At 43.4% G+C, this 21,738-nt stretch overlaps 1 protein-coding gene across 3 annotated transcripts in view; it reads left to right on the top strand.

The window, feature by feature from the left end:
• Window positions 1–21,738, top strand: part of LOC103531226 (glypican-5) — a 383,665-nt gene that overhangs the window by 44,214 nt on the left and 317,713 nt on the right. Inside the window, exon 1 of one of the 3 annotated variants that reach the window (XM_030456593.1) lies at window positions 3,689–3,767. The exons of 1 other annotated variant lie outside the window; for it this stretch is intronic. The gene's annotated coding sequence lies outside the window, so the exon portion shown is untranslated. Of the gene's footprint in view, window positions 1–3,688; window positions 3,768–5,440; window positions 5,584–21,738 lie in introns of those variants that run through there. One more of the 3 variants, XM_030456594.1, reaches the window with a different exon arrangement.

Raw genomic sequence — 21,738 nt, 5'->3', positions numbered from 1 at the left:
GCCCTAACCCCCCCTGTTCCCTCAGAGGCATGTGGGATGCCTCTGCACAAGAATCCTTAATGCTGTGAGTTTGGTGTGAGTATTTGTGGAACCAGCTGTGAATTATTGGTGCTCACTGTGATAGTACTTACATTGCTGGGAGGAGGCACTGACAGCTTTAATATGAAACCTGCTTCCATTATTCATCTTTTGAAGTATGTGAAACTAAAGCTAGATACTTCTGCTGACATTATGCAACCCTTACTCCTTGAGTAATCTACTTGATTTCCCTTGGGCTATGTGGCAGCTTCTCACATGGGTAAGTTTAGAACCTTCTTGCTTGTCCCAGTTAATTTGTATGCTGAGCCCTGCAGATAAGGGAAAAGTTATATTCATCTTCTCAGCTGCTCAGTGACCAGGATGCTGTAGGAAGAAGAATTCAAACAGAAGGAGCTGTAGCATTGAGATGGGAAGACAGTCACTATCCAGCCACCCTCACATTGGATTTGTCAAGCACTGTGTCAGTTTTCAGCCCTGGGAGAGGCTGTGTTTCAGAGTAAGAAAAGTCTGCCTTTTTCTCCTTTATCAGTGAAGTTTTAAGATGCCCATTCCTCAGGGCAATCTTTTGACAAGAAGAAAAGAAAAAAGAGAGCAAAGGAAAAAAAAAGGGCTGCTCTTCAGGTGATTAGACTGATGTTCTCACTTGATGTCAGAGAAAATACATCATCCCTGCTGGCCAGGCTGTGATTTGAAATCATGATCTAGAGAGGCAGAACTCCGATATGTTGCACATGGCATATTCTCTAAATAAGCACAGTAGGTATGATTTTTGCCAGAGGAGACAAGTCAGGGGGCTAAAGGATTATTTTTTTTTTGGTCTGAACCAACATCATTGCTCCCTCACTGTTAAAAAGAAATAGTAGAAAATGATGAAAAAATGTAAGTCTCTTCAGCATTGTCTGTTAGATGTTTTTTCTTAACTAGTGAATGTCCTGACCTCCTGGGTTGTTACATCAATTGTATTCCTTTAATAGATATTTTGTTGGTTGGTGGCCTAATTCTTTTTAAAAATGAGTGTTAGGGTATAGTTAACAGCTGTGGTGTTCAGGCACAATTTTTTTCTTGGGGAAAAAAGCACACCAAGCACTTTCAAACTGTGCATTTGAATAGGTCTGGTAAAGTGAAAAAATGCTCATGAAATAATGAGGCAGCACAAGAATATTGCATTTTAACCATCAAAAAGGTCTGCACACATTTTTTCCATGTAGAGTACGTACAGCACTGGAAACAATTCATGGTATGGCAGCATACTTATTCTCCTTGTTCTCAGTACTTCATCTGATTGAGAAGGAAATAAGATCTCTAAATAAAGAAAACAGGAGAATGATAAGTTTCTGCTGGTAATTCTTCTATTAGTTTCATAGGGTTTATCATTTTAACAAGATGAGAAAATTTGGGGTAAAATTACCAGAAATAATTTTCTAGCAGTGCTTTTCACTCTTGCCATAGTTATGAATATTTCATGCATGACTTTTTTTACTATTAAAATCTACATTTAAAATCTCATACTGAGCTTTAAAGCTTGCTGTGACATGAAATATAGTAGCCTTCAGAAAGTAGACTTGACTTTGTTAAGAAAAAAAATGGAAAATTATAAAAACCTGAAAAAAAGTTTTCATAATTACAGATGCTTCTAGAGAGGGGATTTTGCATCTCTTCGGAGGTTGTTTAAGTTGGTTTTTAAATGAAAATCAGCTTGTGGTTTGGGCTTATTCTAGAGACTTAAAAAATCTATTTATGAGTAGGCAGCTAAGTTTCTCAGGTACTTCAGTGAAACAAGCACCTTGGAAAACTGGACCTCTGAAGATAAGATAAAATAAAGCTTTAAAGATGAGATGTTGAGTTTTCCTGGGATGTCTGAGACACACAGAGTTAAGATTTCACTCTGGCAGCTGAGTTGGTAGGAGCAGACCTTGGGGCCACTAAGTTCCAGTGGTGGAAAGTCCAGTGCTGGAGATGAGCTTATCTTAAACATAAGGGCATTAGTCCAGTTCCACTGAAACTGCTGGCAAAGCTCCAGCTATATTCAGCAAGAGAAGGGCTGTGGCAGCAGGCACACAAAACCCTGCTTCTAGGCCTGATCCCAGCTTTTCTTGCAGATCCAAAGCTCATGCTGAGTGTTGTGGTCACTGTAGCAGGATTAAGACTGAGCAGATTGTTTGAGCTGATTTATAATGCTATTCCTGGTAGGAAGCACTGATACAGTTCTCAGGGATGTATGGTTAATAAATACTCATTTTTTATACCAACAAGACACCTGTTGACAAGGAAAACTGTGATTGTTCCAAGCGAATTGCTGAAGTGTGGTAGAATGTCATGTACAATAACTGGTGAAATAGCTCTTCTGTTATCTGTAGTTCCCTTCCAGCAAAGCACTTAGGCATGTGTTTGCCATTAAGCACCTGAGTACCTCCACTCCAGCCAATCTGACTGCCCTGCTGGGTCTGGAGCACACATTTAAACCCAGGTCCAAGTTCCTTGGTGTCCTGGATCCTGCCTGTGGGGTGTTCTCAGTTGGCTGGGAAGTGCCTCACCACGACCCAGGCTTGATGAGGGGGAAACATCCAAGGTGCATGTCACTTTGCTTTCTGTTGGAGGGTTTGAGTAGCAACCTTGCTTGCTCATTGATTGATGTAAGGTTGGAATTCAACACCAAAATAGTGCCAGGAAAGAGATGTGATAGGTAAGTGCCAGCTCAGAGATGCAGGGCTGTCAGGGAGGCCAGCATTGAGCTGTGGGCTGAGTGTGTGTGTGTGTGTGTGTGTGTGTGTGTGTTCACACCACCTGTGACTACTGGAGGTGATAATGATGTTACAGGTGTTCTGGAATGTTTCTTTTAACTATAAAGGCACACTTAAAAGTGTTCAGGTATATCAGTGATCAAGAAATGCCCATTATCTACATTAGTCTCAAACTTTTCCTTTCCTCTTTCTCCTTTTTACTACATTGCATTTTTTTCTTTTATTTTATCAGTGGCAAAAACTCACACCAAGTGAGTGTGGGGGGGGTCCATGAAGATTTTTTTTCCCCCCTCAAAAAAATAGATCCCAGCATGGTAAACTTTACAGGCCATCTTTAATGCTTTTTAATAAGTTATTACAAAACCACAAGAAACATAAATACTTCCTTATGTATTGTAGAAACCATTATTAAATCTATGGACATTCTGGTGCACTGAATTCTTTTCTTCTATATGTGTACATATACAGGCTCCTTAGAAGGATTTTTAGGACAGAAGGAGATGATAATGTAGTGGTCTGTCCTCTACTAACAATGCAAGGAACAACTAAAAGATACAGATAAGCAGCAGGACTTAACATAGCTTGAAAAAGGTGACAATTCAAACACCCATAATATAAAGATGAGGCACTAAGATAAGTCATGTTAGAAAAGGAGAGAAAAGGAGTAACCATTTGGGATTTTAACTTGCCACACGCTGAAAACAATGGAAAAAATCCCACTGAATTATATACCTCGGGCCCTTACACTGGACTGATTAGATGCTATTCATAGAATAATGTATATGCCAAATAATGCTGTTATTTGTCAAGTGAATTATTCATCAGATCCATCATCCTGCCATTTCTCTTCTGGCAGAACTCCCACTGAAGTCAATGGGAGTACTGTCTGAGGAAAATGTTTCAGGATTGGGCCCGAGGTTACACCAAATGCAACTGGGAAAACTTGTTCCTCATCCTTGGGTTGATAAAACCACCGGTGGATACCAGGTAGGCAGCTGGGATGCTAATGGTGATTATTCCCTTGTGTCTCTCTAATGTTCCTGTTGCCACCTCGATTTGGGCTCTGAGTCTAAATGAAACATTGCTGGCAGTATAACCTGGATCAAGCTGGAAATGTACAGATGTCTGTGTGCTCTGGACTTCTGGTGGTCAGCCCTTTGGGGTGCCCTGTCCTGGGTTCTTGTGATGTCTGAGAGCTGCAGGATGAGCAAAGAAGTGTAGCTCTGACCTGGCTGACTTTTTTTTCTGCTTTCAAATGCTGAAGCCTAATTATAGGGCTGGTTTGTTGTTCTGGTTTGTTTCCAGTTTTGTTTTTTTTTTTAGCTTACAAGTTAAAAGTTATGGATCAAATTGGATTTTTTTTTTCCAAAAAAGAAAATTAATCTCTTGCTGTCTTGATAAGAACAAAGTTAACACAAGCACATTTCTTAAAGGATTGGCACTTTTGGCTTTTAAGGTACAACTCGAGAGACTATCTACAGCACTGAGCTCAGTTTCTCATTGGTACCTATAGGAAGGTATAATGGTTAAATTAGCTGCAGGTGGGCTCCCCTGTTGCTACAGGAGCACATTAGAAGCATCTTGAGAGCTGCAAGTAACCCTACAGAAATCAGACATAACTGCCTCAAACAATAGTAATTCTTGTAGCTCATAATGTGCTCCATATGCACTTACATGGAAAATATTCATGGCTGCTGAGCAGAGTTTTCTGCTGAAATGCGTGGTAAAGTAGTTGGTACTGAAGCACGATTTGGGCAGCAAAAAGATGGCAGAAGTTGTTCTCAAAGTGGTCTCAGTGGTTTGGGTAAGACCCCCAAACTAACAAAGGATGGAGCTGCTGCTGGCTTATGTACAAATCATCAGTTGATTAATGCAGTTGGTACAGAAGGTTCTGTTTACTGGGGCAAAGTTTTTTCTTGTCCCTGAGGTGACTGCTGGCTGGAGTTAGCTCTGGTCTTGTGAAGCCTGGACTCCATGTCATCTGCTAGGAATTTCAGAACTAAACCAAAGCTTGCGTGGTTTTCCAACCTGCCGCCTTTAGGGTTTGTGGCTCTACTGCTCTGTTCGTGCTCCATCTCCGTTCTCCTTGACACCCATGCGCTTGTCTCTGCGAAAGCACCTCACCCTTATTCTGGCTTTCCCTTCTGAGACCCTTCAGGGGCTCAAGATCTGCTGCCTGGGACTTGCTGAGCTGCAGAGCTGGCACGGATGCTCAGCGTTCGTGACTCTCCAAACTGTGCTTAACTTGCCGTGAGCCTGCTCGGCAGCAAGCGGGAGGAGCCCGGGGGGGTCCCCGCTCTCCGGTCCCCCTCCATCAGCGCTGCTGCGGGCTTGGAGCCCTCGGGCCGGTGCGGGCGCGGTGTCCGTGCGGCGTTAAGCGGGGTCGCCGGTTCCCGGCTGCCCCCCACCTCCCTTCTCCCCCTGGTTAGGGCAGGAGGCGATGGGCGGGGGGCGGCGGCTCCCCTCGGCCCCCCGGGCGGGCGGGGAGGGCCGGGGGCGGGCGGCGGCGTTGGCCGAGGAGGAGCGCGGGAGGCGGGCGGGGGCTGCGCTGCCGCCGCCGGGACTGACGCCCGCCCCCGGCAGACTCCGGCCCGCGCCCCGCAGCGCTCCGGCCCGCGGCCGCGGGGGTGCGAGATGGCGGCCGAGGGGAGCCGGGGGGTCCTGGGGCTGTGGCTGCTGGCGGCGGCGGGGCTGTGCGGAGGAGTGGCGGCGGGCAAGTCCCCGAGCTGCCACGAAGTGAGGACGGCGTTTCAGCTGCGGCAGATCGGGCCTTTCAAGCTGGTCCCCGACGTGCCCACGGCCGGTCAGTACCGAGCCACCCCGCGGGGGGCTTCTCCGAGCCGGGGGGTAGGGGTGGGAGGAAGGGAGGGAAGCGCGGGTTGCTGCGGGCGGACCCGAATCTGGGCTCGCTTCTGCCCCCGGCTCCGGTGCCGCCGTCGAGGGCTGCCCCTGCCCTGCGGAAAGCTGACGCAGCGCGGCTCCCTTCGGCAGCACCGGCTTTCCTGCTGGGAGCAGGTAGCGGGGAAACTCTAAGCGAATTCGGCAAGTCCTCGACTAAAATAATTAAGAAAGACTTCCTAGGAAGAGAGACCGGGGGGACTCCTGGTTTTCGCTTTGTGCAGGTATTGCTTTCTGATCGCCAGCAGAAGCACCAGACCTTTTCTCCTCCGCGTTTAAGAGCGGTGTCATCCCTTAAGTACTGTAGGAGGAGGTGTCCTTCTGGAAAGGATCCCTTTCTGAGGAGGCAAACAGAGGCTCTAAGGAACGCCGGTGCTGGCCAGGTGTAGGGATCCTCGGGCAGGCTGGTGGGTAGGTGACTTCTGCTGGGTAGTGACTTCTGAATTCGGAAGAGTCGATGAATTCAGGAGCGTTGTCCTAAGGCAAGGCAGAGGTAACACCTTGGAGGGATGCAGTCGACACAACTTAGTGTTTGCTTAGGTGAGCACCGAGTCTGCAGGACTTAGTACTCGTGAAAGTTGATGAGTAGTGTGGTGTTCCCTCCTCATACTGTTCCTGAACAATGTGTGACAGCAACGACACGTAAAAGTAATACAGTGATTGTAAAAAAAAAAAAAATCCATGGGATTTTATGCATATTCTGCAATTACATTGTAGAACTTGTTGCAAGGGAATAAAGTTATAATGTAAAAAAATATATTAAACTCTTATTGATTGACCACATATCTATCTAGATAATGAAATCACATCCCTGGCTCTTACATGGTTTAAGAAAATGTTTACAACAACTGCAGTAAGAAAACAAAGCTTATCAGTCTCCTAGGATATTCTCTAGCACAATTGCTCGTAGGTGTGTGGTGGTATAAAAGTCAATTTCAGTTTTTGCTTTATGATTTTTTTTATTTTATTTAATTCAAAGCCTGCTGAGTTTGAAAAGACTTCTTAAATGAGTTTTGGATATGTTTTCTGATGTATGTTTCTAGACTGGACTTCATAGACCATTGGGCTGGTCTCTTACAGCAAGTCTTAAAATTGAATGGTTGCACAGTGGTGGTGACCTTTACCTTCCCTTTGCATAAAGTAGTTGAGATGATGCACAACTGTAAAGTCTGTGACCAAGGAATAATTCCTGTTTCTCATTTTCTTGCAAGAAGAGATTGTCAGGAATGGCATTTTGAGGTCCCATTCTCTTGTGTTGACAGAGGCATCAGGTCACACTTGTCTTTGAGTGACAAGAATGTGAAAGCTGTTGAAAAAGAGGTAAAACAAGGCTTTTTGATTTTTTTGGTGTACACTTAACCCTCTTTCTTGAGCTCTTTCTGGGGGAAGTTCTTCAAACTTTTTAATTAAATTGTTTTACATCTATAAAGCTCTAGTTGTGTAGAACTTGGGGGAAAATTGTGTGCTTCTGAAGGACGGTATAGGTGCTGTGGTATCATTGTATTCTTGTGTTACATTGAACTTTCCTATTGAATAACAAGCTCTCAAACAATAGCATGAGAGAAGGTGAGGGAGGGTAATATGCTTTTTAAAAGGATTTCTTTAGAGGAAGGTGCTTGAAGCAGAGGAGAGCTGAAGAAAAGTGGCACATATTGATTTTTCCCATTTGTTGAGTACACTCAGCTCTACCAAAGCTTGTGTGTGTTAATCATACCTTGCCAGGCAGTAATGCCTCCTGTCTTGTCCTCTTTTAATTATGTACTGAAGTGTTTTCCAGTGCTATCATCTGGCAGCTGTTATCAGTGCATATATCTTAACATGACCTCCCCCTACCCACAGACTTCTCTCTCTCTCTAGGACACGGAGGCTCATTTTATTATCTAATTTAAGAACACACAAATATTGAAGCATCTCCCCTGAAGATTGCAGGCACAAGAAAGGGGGAACCAGAGTAGGCAGCTGGGGGCGACACTGGAAAACAGTGTGCTCAGCTGAATCCAGTATGGAATAAAGCCTGCAGAGTGTTCCTTGCTACAGGCTGGGCACAGAGTGGCTGAGAGCAGCCAGGCAGAAAGGGAGCTGGGAGTCTGGATTGCCAGGAAGCTGAACAGGAAGCAGCAGTGTGCCCAGGTGGCCAAGAAGGCCAATGGCATCCTGGGCTGGCTCAGGACCAACGTGGCCAGCAGGTCCAGGGAAGGGATTCTGCCCCTGTGCTCAGCCCTGGTGAGGCCACAGCTTGAGTCCTGTGTCCAGTTCTGGGCCCCTCAGGAAGTTCAGGAAGGAGATTGAGGTGCTGGAGCAGGTCCAGAGAAGAGCAAGGAGGCTGTGAAGGGATCCAGCACAAGTGCTGTGAGGTGAGGCTGAGGGAGCTGGGGGTGTTGAGGCTGGAGAAGAGGAGGCTCAGGGGAGACCTCATCACTCTCTCCAGCTCCCTGAAAGGAGGTTGGAGCCAGGGGGGGGTTGGGCTCTTTTCCCAGGCAACTCTCAGCAAGACAAGAGGGCAGGGTCTCAAGTTGTGCCAGGGGAGGTTTAGGTTGGAGATGAGAAAGAATTTCTTTCTGGAGAGGGTGATCAGCCATTGGAATGGGCTGCCCAGGGAAGTAGTGGATTCTCCGTGTCTGGAGCTATTTCCAAAGAGCCTGGATGTGGCACTGAGTGCCATGGGCTGGGAACCACGGGGGGAGTGGATCAAGGGTTGGACTTGATGATCTCTGAGGTCCCTTCCAACCCAGCCAATTCTGTGATTCTATGATTCTGCACTGAGGTGCTCCCCAGTCATCTGCGTGTTCATTTGTTTTCTCTAGAAAATGGAACTTTTGTGGTTCTGTTTACTGTTTCAGTCACAAAAGTGCTAACCTCAAGCCAATATTTGTAGGCAAACACAAGTCTGACAGAAGTTGAAGTCTTAAGGATTGCTAGGTTCTTAAAACCTTGAGAAAAATTAGCTGCTCAGTTGAGCAAGCCAGTGTCAGGTGAGAGATGGCAGCCAGACTGCCAGGTGTATGTTTTGTCTCTTTTTATGGGTGGTACCAATTTCACCTAATAAAATTAAATACTTGGGAGTTTGAAGCCTGCTCCCTCCTGTGGTGTTAGCTGTGGTTGCTATGTTGAAGTGGCATCTTGAATATGGGCATCCTTGGGACTGGTGACTGCTCCTCATGTGTTTCCTGTGGTCTGCAGTCAGGTTGCTGTGATCCCTGAGTGGGACATCAGCATGAGTGCAGTGAGATGGACTCATTGTGGCTTTGAGCAGGAACTACCAGCCTCTTGTGCAAAATTAATTGGTAAGGGAAGGAGGAAATTAGGCTTTTGTTTTTAAGGTGTGATGTGAATCTGGCAGCAACGTTTTTGAAAAATCACCTGTGCAAGAGAGCTCTTAGAGATGCCTAGGAGCTTCCTCTGAGATTTCTCTTCCATAGTTCCTTCAAAAGCTATCAGTTATTTTTCCCAATGTAGTCCATTAACAAGTGGAGTCTAAAAGAAGATTGTTTTGCTGTGGGATAGATAAGAGGCCCAAACAACAGGTATTTTTCACCAGAAATGTTCTTTGTCTGTAAGGCTTTCTCCTTCACTAGCAGAGTTTGTGCTGCTATTTAGTAGTCTGTTTTTCTGAAACAAATGGAAGGTTTCAAGGGTATTTTGCTGCAAATAGCAAACAGATTGGTCGGGTAAAGGTACTGCCTTGGGTGTGACTCAGAGGAAGGTGTCTTTATTATTTTTTTTCTTTCCCAGACTGGAAAATGAGGTAATGTGTTCCCAGTCTTAATACTTTGGTTGTCACAGGGCTCCTTGGTTAACATTTTGATGAGAGGGAACTGGTATGCTGGCTCCTAGTGTGAAGGTCTGGTGTCAGTCCTGCCAGGGGACTAAGCCTTTGGTTCCAGGGAGTCTAGGGATCTCAAATCTGATGTGGATTGCTCCCTGTGGTATTCAGCCCAGGGTTGGGTTACAGTATAACTGCACACTGGCACGGAGTGGCTGGCACTGCTTCCCAAATTCACAGGAGCAAAACTCAACCCAACTGGAGTATGTGACACTGTTCTGGTAGTGAGTTGTAGCAGAAGCAGAACAAGAGCAGCCCTCTTGATTACTTTGGTAATTATGTAACCACAAGAACATCCTCTCCTTTTACATAGGCTCAGTCAGAATGCCAAAAAAAAAAAAACAAAACAAAAAAAAAACCCAACAACAAACAAACAAACAAAAAAACCAAACAACCCCAAAACAAAGCAAAAAAGAGAGAGAGAGATGAAGAATTGGGCTGATTTCTTTTAACCAAGGAAAATGTCACTTGTGAAAAACTTTTAGAAACTCTTTACTTTCTAAATAATCATCTTGTTGAAGACTACCAACAGGCTGTTAGCTTCTCTTGCTGCTCTGCTGCTTTACAAAGAGCACAGAAGCTGCCCAGAGTGTGCTCAGGGACTCACTTCTGAAGGACACATTTTGCTCTATTAAGTGCTTCTTTCTTTACTGTCATCCTACACCTTGAATCACCAGAAGCATTCATTACCATGTGTATGCACTGAGTATCCCATAGCAGAGCTGGACATGCATTAGCAATTTCTAGATTAAAACTATTTTCTGGAGAGTGACAGGGAAGTCCTGGATTCCTCCAAGAAGCTTCTTGCTGCATGTGGTGCATGCATTAGCCTGGATCTCATCCCATCTCAGCCTGTGGCAAAGCTCCTGTTGTGTTAAGAAAAGAGCATCAGCTAGATCTCTTTTTTTGCTCTCCCAAAGGATATCTATTAAGTTAGCTATTTTCCTATGAAGTGAGTCACTCCACACTTGATTTTCCTGTTTTTCTCATTTATTACCACTCAGCTCTTTATTTCTATCACCTTAATGGGAACCCTGTAATTCCTCTGGTAAAGGTACAGTGCTGAAACACATTGCTCACAGCAGCATCTGTCAAAGTCACTCCTAAGTCTGGTGTGCCAGATGTGAAATGAACTTGTTTTATTGGCTCTGGGGAGTTTTTGCTCCATCAGAATGAGTGACTAAAATGCTGTGGTGTGAATTGCAATTTGTCTGTGGGTTTACTCTTCACCTGCATCTGTGGTTGTGTGGAACTGTCTTGAGTACTGTGGGTGAAGGAGTACATCTAGGAGAATTTGGATGAATGCAGTGGTGTTAATGCTTAGAAAGAGTGGAGGCTGGCTTAGACTTAAGGAAAAGGCAAAAATATAGTCTTGTTTCCATGAGGCTTATTTTTTCTTTTAGAAAATCCTGATAGGTGCAGCAAGTTGGTGAAATGTCCTTGGCATTGCTTGCAGCTTGTTACAATGCAAACTTTTCTTCTCATTAAGCTTAGTATTTCCTTATTTATGGGTGCACAGACTTCTTGATTGTTTGAACCATTGACTGTTGGCCTCTGGTAGTACAGGAGATGGATTGTGTTCCCATCTTTGTCACTCTAATAACCTGAAACAAGGCAAATTGTGCCTCAGTTTCACCTCCTGTGGGCTGTATCTTACTATGGTATTTTGAGGTGTATTGCTGAAAGGCTGTCAGGAAAGGGAGGGGAGGTCCAGCCAGACAAAGCATCAGTGAATTAAACCTTCATTTCTTCAGCTTGAGTTAAAGTTAACTTTTCATGTGGGTAAAAAAGGCTAGAAGTTTGGTTTCTGATGAACTGGAAGCTGAACCTGAGAGCTGTCCTTCTGTCCCTCCTCTCACCCAGCAGCAGTCCCCAGGAGGAAGCAGCCTTCCCAGAGTCTCTGAGCAGTCACAGCCTCTGCAACAATAGCTGTTCTAAGCAGAAGAAAAGCTATGGATTTGCAGCCTGCAGCTCCTCTGGAGTGAGGATGCTTCCTTCATTAATCTTTAGATTTTATAGCACTCATCAGACTCAGAGTGTTGCCAGAAGTGTTAACCTGAAGCTGGTGCTGACTGTGGATGCAGGCAACCCTCATGCCAGCAGCAGTATCTTTTCCCCCTCTGCTTTTCCCAGGCATTAAATTCGTTTGACATGGGACCAGCTGCCCACTCTGTAATGCCCTCCTGGGAGTAATCTATATGCAAAAAATCTGTTTAAACTTAGTTAGTGCTTCATAAAGATGGAATTGTTAGTTCACTGCCAGATGGAAGTCTCTCATTCTCGTACCTGAGAGCCTCAGGAATAGCAGTGTCCTCAGTGACTTGCAGGAGCACTTGGTCCAGGTGAGTAAAAGAGTTTGCCTAAGTTATTCAGCTCAACCTTTCCTGTAAGTGTCTTGGAAAGGTGTCCAAGAATCAGCAGAGAAACTACTTTCCCCCAGTACACAACCTTGTTATCACACTGAGCTAAGAGAAAGAGCCAGCTACTCCCAGATTTAATGTGCTCAGTAATGTGCTCTTAAAAATCTCTCCTGAAAAAAACTGATTTATTTTTCTAGTGCTCAGCTTAAGACGGGGTGATTCTGGAAATGAACCAGATTTCAGGATGGAGAACAAGCTTAGTAAGAAATGACCCATTCTTAAACTATTGGTGACTTCTCATACCTGCCTCTGTAGCACCTTATGTGGCCCTAAAGTTTTCCCATCAGAATGTAACTGGAAAGTAGTAGAAAAATATTCCTCCCCACCCCCAGTATTGCAGGGCAGAGCTGCAGTCAGTTCTTCACCAAAGGGCAGTGCTGATAAAAAAGCATTATTGTGAGAAGTGGAAACAAAGTTGGCATGATAATTGCTGTTTGAATCAATAAAATAAATAAAACAAAATGAGTAAAAGCTTTTATGATGATTAATCATGAAAATTGGCATGAGCCTAAGGATCTGTAAAAGGCAAGGATATGTGCAGAATGTACCCCGGGTGGTAAAATGGGTTTATTTTTAAAAATGGGGTTGATGTTAGGTGATAGAAAACTAGAGCTGTAGTTCTGAGTATTGCAGAGTCTTTGTAATTGAATCTTTCTCCCATGAAAGTGTAAATGACATTATACAGAGGTATATGTTTAATAATACTTCAGTCACATACAGCAGCTGCTTCTAGGGGAAAATTTGAATTTTGAAGCATCAGAATCACTTCCCAAAAAGCAGCCAAGCCCATGACACAGAAATTACACTGTCACTCAGTCTCTGGCAGTTTGATTAGTTATCACTATTTAATATGGTATTTATAGATGTTTGTTTCATCCACATTAAGGTAACTTCTGAGCAGCAGCAGTGGATGAAATGAGGTTTCTAGCTAACATTTCATGGTTTAGCTTCTTAAGGATAAAAAAAGATGGGGAAGCAAGTCTGTTTCCAGCCTTTACCAAACATTTAAGATTTAATTATTTTAAGGCAATATATTATTTGGAAAAAAGCAGAATATTTCTGCACAGTATTTTGTTCTGTTTGGATCCACAAAAATAACCTGTAACAGGTTAACACCCAAAGGGTCTCTCTGGATTGAAGGTGCTCTGTACAGGCATGCCAAGACCTTATCCTGGCAGTCTTCTAGATGAATTTTATTAGGGTGTTTGACTGTCTTGGACTTCCTCTGAGCTCTAAATGCTTTGTACTGCACCCAGCACCTTGGCAGTATTTAGCAAATGACTTATGATGAGCAACCACAACCTTGCCTCTCATTATGGATAAGCTTTATGCATAAACTTCCATGAGTAAATCCATCTATTTTAGTCTTTTCAGTACATCAGTTTGAAAGCATGGCTATTAATTACCTTCTTAGTGTATTCATACATTCATGATTAATTTGTAAAGTTTTGACTTGTGAAACTTTGAGGCATGAGTTCAAAGAATACAGCACACTTAAGAGAGTGGAGGAAATTGAACTATTACAGATGATACCATTAAGTTTCTTTGCCACTTTTTGGAGTAAAAAAAAAAATCTCAGGAAGTATCATTAAAATATAATAATACATACACATATACACATAAAATATCCTCAGGTTCTCTTGCATTTTGCTAATTAAAACACAGGAATGAAGAGTAAGTGTAGCCAGGCAGTTGTGTAAGAGTTGTAGAAGACAGAAATAGTCTTTGATCAACCTTTCCCCTCTTTTCTTTTGATGTGTGCTTTTTAGCCTGTTTTAGGTATTTCTGTGCAGTAGTCTGCCTTTGTGTTCTTACTGGGTTTCCTTTAATGCTGAGGATAAGTATGGAGGAGCATCTGAATGATATATAAATCAATTTTTAGTCTTCTGATGACTCTGCTTGCTTCCTTGGTCTTTCCAGAGTTCTTCCATCACAGGGTGCGTGTCAGGGCCTTTCTGGAGGGCCATTCTTCTCTAAGGAGCTTGTTCTGACAAAGAGACCCAGCTCTGCTCTGCAGACCACTGTCAAGTCCTTTAAAAACAAACGAGAGACAAATTTCAGAGGAACCTGACAATATCAGATAGGTCATGGTAGCTTTGTTTGGCAGCTAGTTAAATTGGAGAGTTGGGCACATCCTTAGATGTTAATGGTTAAATGTATTCATTGTTCCAACAAGGGCCCTATTCATAAGGGGCCTATTCTCTGCTCGTTATGCATGCATAATTCCCATTAATGCTGCTGGGGGTTAAGTGTGTACAGTGGGGGGGGATGGACAGTGAATATTATGTTTACACATCCATGTTTGCACTCAGAGGAATATTTTGTAACACATGAGAAGCTGATTGTATTCTGACAGATCTTCGAATCTGAAGGAACTTTAAGTGTGCTTTAAAGAGGAGATGAGAACTGGGGGCAAGCAACTTGTGACAACTCCTCAGATGGCTGGTGCCTCACACTCCATACTGTTGCAATGATAAGGAATCTTTGTTTAGATAAGCCTTTTGTCGGGAGCTAAGTGCTCAGAAATACAGGGTTCTTATTTGGATATCAAAATAATGCCTCAATCTTTTACTTCAGTCACAAAGTTTTGCGAATTTTTAACTGGAGTTAATCAAGATGACAAGATTTTTCTGATGTATATACAATACAGGTATTTTCCATAAAAAAAACCCTTCAGATTAGGATTCCTCACCTTTAGGTGCACATCAAAGTAATGTAAAAGCCATAAAGAAGCTAAGCATCGACTAAGAAAGCCTTTCAAGTTCCAGAAAGTGCTTGAACTACTGAGGGATTTGAAGTGCTCTAATCTCTGACATGGGTGATGTGCTAGGCTAGCACTTTTTTGTTTTGTCACAAATCATCCATGCACATAGTGAAAAGGGACCCTGACAAAGTCATTTTGCTTTTGAAAAGGGCTGCTTTTTTTCATACCATTATGTCTCCCATTCACATCTACATGTTTGCTTCCACTTTGTTCAGGTTTTAAGTAGCAGGGCATTTACATAGTCTTCCCTTTGTTCTCAGTAAATATGGAGTAAAATGAGCAAGATCCGTGCTGTGAAATTAAAGCTCTACTCCTGAGAGATCTTAAAGGCAAAATCCTCACAAAAGGTACAGCAACACAGTGCCAAAGGAGCTAGTGTCCAGGACAGCTTGCCCTGGGTGGTTGTGCTAGGATATGTGAGAAAAAGAGACAGTAATCTGGTGAAAACTGGGTGTAATTACAAAAATACATTGAGAGCTGCAAGAACAGAACAATAGAAAATAGTGCTAAAAATGGACCTGAAGTGATCATCTGGTTCATTCCTGTTATTTGCACCTAGGATAAGTTGTGTTTAAATCAGTGATAGAAGACCATAAACTTTTAAAACTGTTTATTCAAGTGCTTAATTACTTTGCTTTTTTTGTTTTGGTTTGGTTTTTGGTTTTTTTTTTTTGTTTTCCTGTGCAAAACTTAACTTTTCCTCATGGCAATACAGGCCTTTTGCCTTGCCTATTCTTGGCACTGTCCTCTCTGCAGTGACGTTCATGTATGTGACAACTGCCGTGCTTGTTCTCTTCTGCATTTGCACTGGTGACAGATACAGCGTTAAGCTTTTTACTTTAAGTCCATACAACCTAAGCTTGGGACACATGCAGTCCAATAAATGCATGTGCTCTGAGTCTGAAATAAATATGACATAAAGTGTGCTTGTTTAAACTGGTTATTTCAAGATGTGTTGACTCATTAAGCATCATAACTGCTGCAGAGCTGCTTCTGTGTGAGCAGCAAGGGTGGCATCATCAGCAAAAAGCAGCTCTGGGACCTGGTGATTTAGGGTCTTGGTGTGGGCCTTCAGTCACCTCAGGTGGAACAGGGACTCCCATCAGTACCATGTGGGATGTAAATGCAATTTTCTTCATCCAAGTCTGCCATGGCCCTTTGGAGCATCGTGCTGAAGAAGATTGTGAATAGAGTGGGTGTGAGAAGGCAGCCTGGTTTCACACCATTGATTATTGAGAAGGATTCAGCATCACCATATCTGACTTGGCCCCACTGATCCTCACGTAGCAGGATGGCCATTTTGAGTAACTTGGGGGGCATCCTAATCATTCCAAGATTTGCCACAGGCCCTTTCTACCCACAGTGTCAAAAGCTTCAGTGAGGTCAATGAATGTCACATGAAGACCTTTGTTCCATTCCCTACACTTCTCTTGCAGTTGTCTGAGAAGAAATACCATGTCTGTGGTACTCCTATTGGCTCTGAAACCACACTGGCTTCCAGGTAGAGCTTTCTCTGCCATAGCAGGTACTAATCTGTTCAAAAGTATTCTTGCAAGGATTTTTCCAGCAATGGAGAGCTTGGTGGTTTGAGCAGCTTGGCTTTCCTCCTTTCATCTTGTACAGGGTGATGGTGACTGCATCACTGAGATTTGGTGGTAAGGAAATGGCCTGAAGTTGCACTAGGAGAGGTTTAGGCTAAATATTGGGAATAATTTCTTTACTGAACAGAATAGCTGGGTGCTGGAATGGGCTGCCCAAGGAGGTGGTGGAGTCACCATCCCTGGAGGTTTTCATAAAACATGTAGATGAGCTGCTTAGGAGATGCACTAGTGATCGTGGTGGGTTTTTTTTTCTGGGTTGATGGCTGGCCTTGCTGATCTTAGAGGTCTTTTCCAACTGTGACAATTCTGTGTTATATTTGGGGACCAGCAAACAGGATCTGGCTTGGCTGCCTGGTGTTGACAGTTGAACACAGCACACAAGGTTTTTCAGAAGTCCAGAACAACATCTGCTTTTTAGTTACCTCCTGGTTTTAGCTGGGAGCTAAAAGGGGAGGTGTAAAACCCCAACCAGTTTATGTGGCAGGATAGGGCTTTGGGAAAAAAAAGTTGAAACCCATTGGTTTTGGAGAGAGTTTGTCACACTTCTTCTCAGAGAAGCCTTGACTTTAGTCTCCTAATCTTAATTTTGAAGTCTGGCAGAAAAATATATCTGTTACGCTTGGAGCAGTCCAAAGTTGTATTTGGCTTAAGGATTGCTCTTTCAGTTTCAAGCTGTAGTAATCAAATTTACTCTTCCTAACCTGATTTTCCCTAGATATGTCGGGAAATATAAACATTTGCCTTCCCCCCTAAGTAGCTGTGGTTTGGCTCTACCTGCTTGTGATCCGAAGCTTGCTGGAAGCTTGCCCTTTGCTGGCCATGGACCTGCCACACTCTGTGGCCTTCTCTGATAGAAATAAACCCCAACTGTGATGAAAAGTGTTGATGTCACTTGTTGGCAGGGCTGCTGGCTTACATTTGGGAGGTTTATTCTAAAGTCACTATCACAGGTGCCAAAACATTAGCTGAGTAGCAAGGAGTGAATAGGGCCAGCTCGTGTCAGTTTGGCTGCTGCTGTGTTTCTGATGGCTGCCATCCTCACCCCAGCTCCCTTCCCAACTCCCTGCCTCTGGACTTTCCAAATGTGCCTGACAGCATGCCCAGCTGCCTGCAAACAGCTCTGTGACACAGGGCACTGCTCTGTCCATCCTGAATGATCAGCTCTGAAGCATCAGTTAATGCTGTTAGTTTTGAATTGAATCACAGAAGGCAAGAATAGAAATCTAATCAGTCCAGTGTACTGATCCATCCAGTGTACTGGTACATATCCAGTGTACCAACAAGGATGGTACCTTGTTTAAGTGATGAAAGGAAAGAAACATGATTTCTTAACTTATATAGCAGGTGCATCAAATCAAAAAATCAAAATCTAAAAATCTAAATCAAAACCAGGCTTTCAGAGAACACAGAACAGAAGTATTAAGGCAGGCTTCACCAGCAATTGCTTGCAATCTAAGCAAACAACTGAAACCTGAGTATACTCCTCTTTATATGTCTGGGAAGCAAAATGTGGAGACTAGGGGACTTTCCTAAGCTCAAGCATAAATTTTAGTCCTGCCAAACATAGGAGCCCATCAAAGGTTTCCATACTGGTTTTCAGAAGCTGTTGGTCTCGGGTCCCAGCTTAAGGACTTTTGGAACATCTTCCCCAGGATCCTGCCTCTTCTTAGTGCTTGTGGTCCTGCATCTGTTCCAGAATCCATTTTCCTGGTTTAGAGATATGCCAACAAGATACAGGTATTCCTCCTAAACCAGCTGCTGGGGTCCAGAAGGGGTGATAGGATGCGTCATGTGCAGTGAGCTCAGCAGCTTTCCAGCTTGGGAATATGGTTGATAATTAGGAACTTGGGAATGGTCCCTTCAGGTGAGATTTCATTGTGGACCTTCTTTAATGCAATTCTTCATTCCTCAATGCTGCTACCCTGGGGGAAGCACCAGGTAGATTTTTGCTTGTGGTACATCCAGAAAGTTTTCTGTGGTCTAGGTGGACAGAATAAGGCAAAGCAAAACCAAGTGAGGAAGGTTAGGCAGCCATTTCCACCCCTGACTCTAGAAGACTCATGTGCATAAGTAGAAATACTGTCATGGCCTTTAATTTCATGGGGCTAAATTAGTGTACTTTATGGGCCCTTTTTGCTTTTTTGAACTACTTGGTGACAGCCAACTCCTTGAGGTGTTCAGGGTTTTAGCTGCTTGATTTTCCATTTCTTTTAATCGAATGTAGATGGCCAAAAATTAAAGTGCTTACCTGAAATCAAGTGTATGTCACTCTGAACTAGTCCTCCTAAGTTGTGATTCTTTGTGGGCTAATTTTCCTGTTGCATTTACTTTTTAATAATGGAAGGTTATTTGGGGTTTCTTGGCTGTGCTCTTGGAACAGGGTTTGCTTAAGACTTTGATCTAAAGCCCACTGAGTTCACAGGTGTGTTAATTTCAAACTACTGAATCCCCACAGAAGCATGAAGCACAGCACCGTGCCATCTTTAACTCTATTTACTTGTGGTTTTTTGTGCCTGTTGGTCATGGAATGACAGAATGGGTTGAGTTGGGAGGGACCTTAAAGTTTACCCAGTTCTGACCCCCCTTACTGTGGGCAGGGACACTTCCCACTAAGCCAGGTTGCTTCAAGCCCCGTCCAAGCTGGCCTTAAACTCTTCTAGGGATGGGGCATGGCAGCCTGTTCCAGCCTCTCACCCCCCTCAGAGTGGAAGCAGAATTTCTTCCTCATGCCTTTCTCTACTCTTTTCCAGTTTAACACTGTTATCCCTTGTCCTGTGCTCCATGCCCTTGTAATAAGTCCTTCCCCAGCTTCCCTGTAGGCTCCCTTCAGGTGTTGGAAGGCCCCTACAAAAGGACCCCCTGGAGCCTTCTATTCTCCAGTCTGAACAACCTCAATGCTTCAAAGTGTCTGCCATTGACATCAAGGGGTGTTGAACCAAGCCTTCTATTACCTTGTCTTTCTCCTGCTCTATGTGGAAAATATTGCTCATGAGGTCTATCATGGAACAAGTGATCTGAGTATAAATCTGAGTTCAGCCTAGACCCCCAGAAACAGGCTCCTGCCTCTGAGCTGTGGGGCTGTCTGCTGGTACTGTCGAGGTGTATCCAGTGGTGGTTGTAACAGGCTGTAGTGGTTTTGTGTAGCTGTCCTGCTCTTTTCGACATTGAATGGGATTGTCCTTTTATTTCTTCTGCATACTTATGCATGGCTGTTCTCTATGTTGGAGTCTTTCCCCTTTTGCCTGCTGTGAGTTGCCTCCCAGTGCCTGTGGGTCCAATCTGTGACAACAAACTCTAACTTTACACCAGTGTCAGTGCTGTTGACAGCAGCAGAATTGTCTGCATAAGGAAATGAAGAATGAAGAGACTGTGTGATACTGTAGCCCTGCTGCTGCCTGTTTCAATTACTGTGTCATGGGTGATGAAGTTGAAGAATTGGCCCTGGTGAGGGGTGTCTTGCCTGGTAATCAGTTGCTTGATTTTGCTTCAGCTCTGTGAATGATTGCTATTCAGTGTCAAGAGCTCATTGTACTACTAAACTTTTTGTGTATTTCACCCAGGTTTTGAGTTTTTCCCCTCTTCCTAAGGATAAATAAAAAGAAAGGGAATCCTAAAGAAATTATTTCAAATACTGATAAAAATGATGGTAGAAACTGTCCATTAAGCCTGTGTTTGACTGTGACTGACTGTGATACATGACTACAGAAGGAAAAACAGCCAAACTGGTCAGAAACATTTGAGATTTGGACTGTAAAATTAACATGTCAAGGAAGACCAATATTGATGACTAAAGGAAAGAGAACATGTAGTCTGAGCACTTTGCTTCCTCTATGGTTTTCAAGTGAGATGGTAAAAAATGGAAGCCTTCAAATTGTGGGGCAGGGAATTGTTTTCCTCAGTTTGCCAATGTTGTTCTTTGCATTTTCCTCTTCTGAGGCTGTTGCCTGAAAATCTACTAGACCATTGCTTCCTTTAGATTTTTTTCTTTGCTTTTTTTCCCCCCTCTTCCATTCTAACTTAAAGATTTATTTGTTGATGGATCAGCTGAAAAATAACAAATACAATTAAACATGAATGGATTAGGATTTCTGAAATTTTCTGTGCCATGCCACCTTACATGGATCTTACTACAGGAGGCAAAGTACATTAGGAAGCAGTTCCTCTAATAAAAGGTCATCTATCATAGGTAAAACAGTCATGTTAACATCTGAATTATCCTTAGGCATCAAAGCTGAGATGTATGAGGCAATTCACACCTCTCATAAAGCTATTTGATTTCATCTCTTGGTAGAACTAGACAGACAGCTTCATACTGATTTGCATTCAGAAGTTTTCTTTATAACTGTACAGGGCTAGAAACCTACATTTTTCATTTAAAAGCAACTTCAGTTGTGCTGTAAACACCATAATCCACAGAGTGCTATGCAGCTGTGTTTCAGTTCGAGCTTTCCACCATATGTGGTTTCTGTGGCACTTGCTTTGGGTAGTGTATGGCAGAGTTCTGTGGCAGTGAAACACTTTCCACACTGGAAATCAGAAATGCAATTGTTTATTGTTGTCCTTTGATATGGAGCAGGAAGGCTGACTAGAACCCTCTAGAAAATATTCTGTGCTTATTTATGGCTTGGTGGAAGAAGTGCATGGGGTTTTTGGCTGTGAATGTGGTAAGACAGAATAAATGAGTCATGGTAGCCTCTAGATGAATTCATGCAAGGTCTTGTATTTTTTTTTTCCCACCTCTGAATTTCCATTATACATCTTGTCCCAGAAAAGTTGAGAAAGGAGCTGGCATTACCAGAAATAATGTGGATTTTTTTAATTAATAGTATTCCCCTTGACCTCTGTTAGCCTGATTGTTTTAAAATTTACTTGATGTGCATCAGTCTAGTTTTCATGCTTTTGTATCAACTCTAGAAAGAAAGAGTTGATACTACACTCTAGGATCCTCAAGACTGTCAGTCTCTCCAATTTGCATGTCCCATGGAGCTAGCAAGCTGGTCAGAATTCCACAGCCTTACTATTAAAGTCTCCAAGGTGGGCCCATGTTCAAAGAATTTTCTCCCTTAGCACTGCCTGATGTGAAGTAACTTTATTTAATCAGCATGAAAGAATTTATCACCCATCTGTAGGAATGCCAGATTTGGAGATGGTGACCACTGTGCTCTCCTTTGGGAATGGCTGTTGGTGCTGGCCCTGCTCAGCACTTACCACTTCCCAGTCACTCTTCTCAGCTCTTGAATTTTAAACATGAGCAGTGTGGACTGAGATTCTGTAAGGTGGGTTTCATGCCTTCTGCTGCTGAAATGATGCAGTTTCTGAGATCGGGGTGCAGGGGAAGACTGGAGGAGGGAGGTGGTGAACTGTGAGAAGTTAATCCACCCTTTTTTGTTCTTCAAGCAGAGCATTTAGGAGCAGTACAGCCATTTGACATTGACATTGACACATCTTCCAA

This window comes from Calypte anna, chromosome 9 (assembly GCF_003957555.1).
Source record: "Calypte anna isolate BGI_N300 chromosome 9, bCalAnn1_v1.p, whole genome shotgun sequence".
Taxonomy (NCBI): domain Eukaryota; kingdom Metazoa; phylum Chordata; class Aves; order Apodiformes; family Trochilidae; genus Calypte; species Calypte anna.
This window is presented reverse-complemented; position numbering and strand designations above follow the sequence as displayed.